This window comes from Triplophysa rosa, linkage group LG14 (assembly GCF_024868665.1).
Source record: "Triplophysa rosa linkage group LG14, Trosa_1v2, whole genome shotgun sequence".
Lineage (NCBI taxonomy): Eukaryota > Metazoa > Chordata > Actinopteri > Cypriniformes > Nemacheilidae > Triplophysa > Triplophysa rosa.
In genome coordinates this window covers 3,985,839-3,991,838 of record NC_079903.1, presented here as the reverse complement: position 1 = coordinate 3,991,838, position 6,000 = coordinate 3,985,839, and positions in this window count along the sequence as shown.

Here is a 6,000-nt window from a genome sequence, read left to right as displayed (position 1 = left end):
GCTGTTCTCAGAGATGTTTCCCGCGGTGCCTGCCTGGCTACCATAGGAATCCACTGGAGTTTGAAAACTCCCGCTCTGGCTCTGCTGCTCGCACTAGTACCGCCACTCACAGCCGTTAGGACGCAAGTGCGCCAAATTTAAATTTGCAGCCTCTGATTGGATGATGGGAGTCTTACACAACTAAAATATATATGCCCAAAAGGAGAGTTATAAATTTGATTGCAGATTAATTACAATATTGTTGTTTAAATTACAAATACTGCGGTACTGTAATATATTACAGAAATTATTACAAATTGTTAAAATACTGTATGTTGTATTAGCTATAGTGAATCGATAACCGTTGCACACGTAAATACTTTATTTTAATATTTAATATGTTAGGCAAAGTTTCAAAAACGTAATAGGATCTAGCAGTTTTACTACAGTTTACTATATTTAAGTTGTCAAAATGCAAAGTTGTATGTTGTTTAGGTGAGAACAAAAATAAATGTCAAAATAAATTACATTTGTGTCTGTAGAATTACCAGTTGACCTCTAAAATACCCTAAATATATAATGACCTTCAACTGCATTTAATTACAAAGCAGTTGCAATTTTACATTTTTTTTTACAGAGAAAATACGTAAATTTTTAATTCATTGCATTTTGGGAATTGTAAAAATACTATAAATTGCTTTTAAAAAAACATAATATTTCTGTAATTTAAAATTACAGGAAATTAACCATAATTTAATAAGTAGTATTTTTTAGTACAGCAAAAATCTGTAAAATAACAGGCATTAACTTTTTAATGGAAAAAAGGAAAATTTCTGTAAAATAATACAGACCATTACCTGTAAAATTACACTTTTTTTAACAGTGTAGGTTTAGAACATAATGATGTTGTCAATCCATGCCGCCCCAGTGTCAATTCTTCAGACATCCCTCCCCCTCCAATGTCCAACTGCTTTGCTCTTATTCTTTCTCTGTGCAGTTCTATTATGGGTGAGGGTTACATTTGGAGCTGGAGAGAAGCCTCGGGTTTGAGCCCGCTTCAAGTAAAGCAAGCCACATTTGTTTACCATGAACAGTTTTACCATGAAGTATTGAACTGGTATTTGGTATCAGAGGATACTCAAAGCAAAATGACTTCAATCAGATCGATGTGATCAGAGCATCCCTAGTTGTCAAATTAACACTCACAGTGTATACATAATCCACACTCTCAAAGTGTGGATTATATATACACTGTGAGAGTTCATTTGACCTTTTTTAACACTGCCGATTTTGCTGTGTAGGAACATATCCCGGTTAATTCACCAGAAAGTTAGTTCAAATCACGTTTGACATGTCCAGTGTCGACTCTAAACACTGACTCGTTCAGCAAATTGCCCAATCAATGAAATTGTCCTTCACATCCCACACTTTGTGGCTATTTGCTCATATTGCAGCATTTGAAGGAGTTGAGTTCTTCCAAAGCACCACTGCCTTTAAAATAAATATACAGTATTTGCAGTGTAGGTAATTTGTCTGCAGTCCAAAGAGATCTCTGACAGACTGCTAGAAGCACTGTATTACATACAAAGAAAAAAGAATGTCCTTGCAATCATGGGGGAAGAAAAAACACACTTCTAATTTGACCCTCTAATAAGTACTCATCAGTGTCTTCTTCTCATGTCCTGACCTTCTGTGACACCTATTACCACGAGCAAAATACCCCCCACCTCTGTCATTGTGCTATATTTCGTCTTGAATTCTCTCATCTTTTTTATTAATCCAAGTGGCCACTATATGAGATTATTAAAGGAGTAGGGACCCTTGTTGAGAATGACATTTTCATCAGACTTCAAACCTCAGGAATGGAGTGAGAAGGCATTAAAAGATAAAGCCACTGCACTTTTTAACATATACGCAAGGGAATACTGGAGGAGAACATGATAAAGGTTTTTCGATAGGCCTGGGATTTCAGATCCAGTGGATAATGTGATGGGTTCAATTTGCTAATGAAAGCAGAAACTGATGAAATATCTTAAAAGTGGTGCTATCTTCATGGACGTTTCCTACTTTTCTATTTTCATTCCAATTAAATATATGTTGGCTCATGCAATGAAGTTAAATGTTCACCGATTCACAGCTGAGACCTGTGACGTCACTGGCGGAACAGCTACATTTAATTCCCAGCCTATATATGCTCCAACCATTATGAGAGGACGTTGTTCTCCCCTTTCCCCAAATATGCCCATAAGAGGGTGAACTGGTGCCTCTACCAGCAGCATGCGAAGGTTTTGCCTACCTCTGTCATGAAATCATATTTATGTGTATAATGTTGCTATGATGGATGATTGTGTTGGGTCTGATTTTTATTTGAAACCACCAGAATTATTTGTATTTGCATTACACTATTTAGGAATTTTGAGCAAAAACATGCTGTTTTGGAGGACAGTCTCTTAATTCCAGACAGATGAAAGGTTTATTGTCAGTGTACAGGCAATAAGAACAAAACTGAGGTTTCAGTTATTTCCCCAATAATATTAAACCATTTTTTCTTTGTCTATTAGTCTCACATAGTAAGCTTTTTCTTTGAGAACCATTATTAATCTCGTAGTTTGCTTTGAGCACAAATGCTGTCTGTTTTGGAAATAATTAAACTTTGTCTCTGGTTTTAAAGCAGACCAAACTGTATGCTTTCACACTTTATCCTCTAATCAGCATTCTCTAAGCAATGTGTACTTTCTGCATACTGAGAGGACGTCTTGGTGGGGAAGCTTTGCTTTCTTTCTGTATTATAAATTCCACAGTGTAACAATTTCTTGTTTCTCCCGACCTTTTTATAGTTCTTGTACAATTCTGGGGTTGTCACAGTCCTGTTCTGTTCCCATGCCTGTTTCTCCTGTGTTTCCCCCAAGGACTCCATTTCCCATGAGCCTCCACGTTCCCTCACCAGTCCCTCGTTTGTAATCATGGCACCACCCGTAATCAGCCTCATCCCCGGACACTATAAATACTCAGCCTGTTCCCTTGTTTATTGTCTTGTCTACTGTTATGGTTACCTGTGTTGTTATCCTGGGTTTTTGCTGTTGTAATCTTGCGTGCCTCATTAAATATATTGCATGTGCTGGAAGATAACCTCGTCTGTGGGTTCCCTGGCAGTGTGCGAAGTATAGTGGGAATATTTATTTTTATGTAGCATCAGTGTTTTAGTGTATTTAGCTTAGGGCTGCACGACAATTTACCGCGATACCACTAAATCCTATTGTAATCGAGTTGGCTGCGATAAGCGATGTGTCGATATTTTTTAATGCGTAGCTTGTCCGTGAAGCACGTCTCTGGGATCAGTAGGAAATGCTGCTCGATCTAAAAGCAGTGCGAGTTTGCGTGGCTTATAACGTGCATTTGAAAAAGCAACACCCGTCAAACATGATCATTATAAATATACTTTATTATCATAAAAATACCTGATGAGGCTTGTGTAACATTGATGAAAAGATGTCTATAGGCATTTCCTAGGCTGCGTCCGAAATCGCATACTTCCATACTATATAGTAGGCGAAAATGAGTATGAGTCATAAATAGTATGTCCGAAACCTCAGTATGCAAAAAAACAGTAGGCGAGAAATATCCGGATGGTCTACTACTTCCGCCGAGATTTGTGATTGTGGATCGGATGGAAACTTATCTATCCCATGATGCCATGGGAGCTGACCGTAAAACTTTAAGGCGGACGTCCGTTTCTAATATAAGTGCCAATAAATTAATTTCTCGTGACTAAATTATGTTTTTAACAACTCTCATACGGGGCACATGACCATAAAACATGGCGGACGCAGTATGTCCGAAATGTATTCATACTACTCCCACTAATACTATATAGAACGTACTGTTTTGACGGCCAATAGGTAGGTACTTATTCAAATTCAGTACGGACTGTCACAGTATGCGATTTCGGACGCAGCCCTAGATTCTAGAACGTGTTATGGTCTTCTTCTGCAGTGCGTATTTGGAGTTTCCGCACGAGAGCGCCCTCTGGCTTTCGGATGCGGCAGCATTTTCCCGTACTTCACGCAAAAGCTGTGCATAAATCACGTGATATTTATCGTCGGTTTATCGTGACAGCCCTAGCTCAAGTAAATTTTGAGCTTATATCATTCATTTCGATATATCGGTGTATTGCAAATAAACAAAAACTGTACAATTTTCACAAATTTAAAAAATTGTTTTCCAATTGTGACTGCCAGAAATTCTAGAAATGTCTGTAGTACAGGGAAGGTGGGATGAAGCGATGATGGGTGACTATATCTGGAACTTAAACAATCAAATGCACACTTCTGATGTTTTGGACGACACATTTTTAGTTACTGTTATGTTAAACTGTTGTTTTGAGCACAGTGTTCTGCCAGTACCTTCTTATTTCTGTGTACGAGGAACAATAACGAAATGTATAATATGTGAAAATATATTTTTTGTGAGTACCGTCAATGGTAAAAAAAATATGGGATTTTCATATTCAACATGTTAAACTTCATAAAGAAAGAGTAAAAATGAAAGCGAAACACAACTTTTTTTAATTGTTTCATTGTGTTCTTTGTTTTTGAAATCAGGGTTTGACTGGTTAGCATTGTTCAGTTAAAGGAAATGCCAAAAATGAATAAATAACAACAACAGAGTGGCAGGATAGACATTACCACTAGGCCTATTTCACATTGGTTCATGAGACCATAAGGTGTGTTTGAGTGCAAGCTACGCTCCAGAGATCGATCAGCATATGACAAAGTATCATGAGGGCGACCTGACAGTAGCCTACTGCTTTCGAATCATTCTTGATACTTCGATAGATTGCTATGTCGATTGATCTGTGCAGCGCCGCATGAAGTCGAACACGCATATGATTTATACGGCAGTAAAAGAGAAACCGAGGATAATGTGGCACAATAAAGAGGGGCATTACACTCCTTAAATTTGTGAAATTCTCTGGATTTAAAGGAACATTTGCAATTATGTAAGTACACAACTGAACAAAATATATAACACGGTGGTGTTTGGACATTTCAATGCAAAACAGAGTGTGCTTTAAAAATGTCATGTTTTTATGATTTTTCCTTTTAGAAAAACAAAGGTAAACAAATGCAATAAACCAAAAGCCAAAATTTTCAGTTTATGAATGTTTTCTTGTTCCACTCTGTTGTGTAGAGGAAAACACTTTTGCCTGAGTTTTGCCCTCTCATTTAACCTTACATCCATTATGAAGTACTCAAGTGCTGATGTCATGGCCAAGCGCGTGTGTGTGTGTGCGTGCGTGTGTGTGTAATTTGCGTTCATGTTTGTATATCCCGGTGGGGACCTAAACCTGAACGCACACCAACACACGGGGACTCGTGTCACCGTGGGGACCAAAATTGAGGTCCCCAAGGGCAAAAAAGCTAATAAATTGTACAGAACAATATTTTTTTTAAATCTAAAATTGCAAAAAGTGTTCTATGATCTTTAGGTTTAGGGGTAGGGTTAGGGATAGGGGGTAGAATATACAGTTTATACTACTGTCCCCACGGAGATAGTAAACCAGACAAGTGCGTGTGTGTGTGTGTGTGTGTGTGTGTGTGTGTGTGTGTGTGTGCGTGCGTGCGTGCGTGCGTGCGTGCGTGTGTGTGTGTGTGTTGAATTGTATGTGTATGTTTTGTAATAGTATGAGGATGCTTAAATATACATTAACAGCTCCAAGACTGTAAAGTGTTGGTTAAGGGAAAAAAACAGATGAGATTATAGCATGATGGACCTGAGTTGATTGCATGACTGTTTTCTCATTGGCTGGCATGTCTAGTAATATACAAGCAAGCTATTCTAGCATTATGCTTGTAAAAAGCACCCAGTACATGATACGGCATCTCACAATACCTCAAACATTTCCTATGTGATGAATGACAAGCTATCTTTAATATTTTGACCCATTATTTATTAGTCTGCCCAACATTTAAGGGATAGTTCACCCAAAAATCCTAATTTCTTTACCATCATTTCATTCAA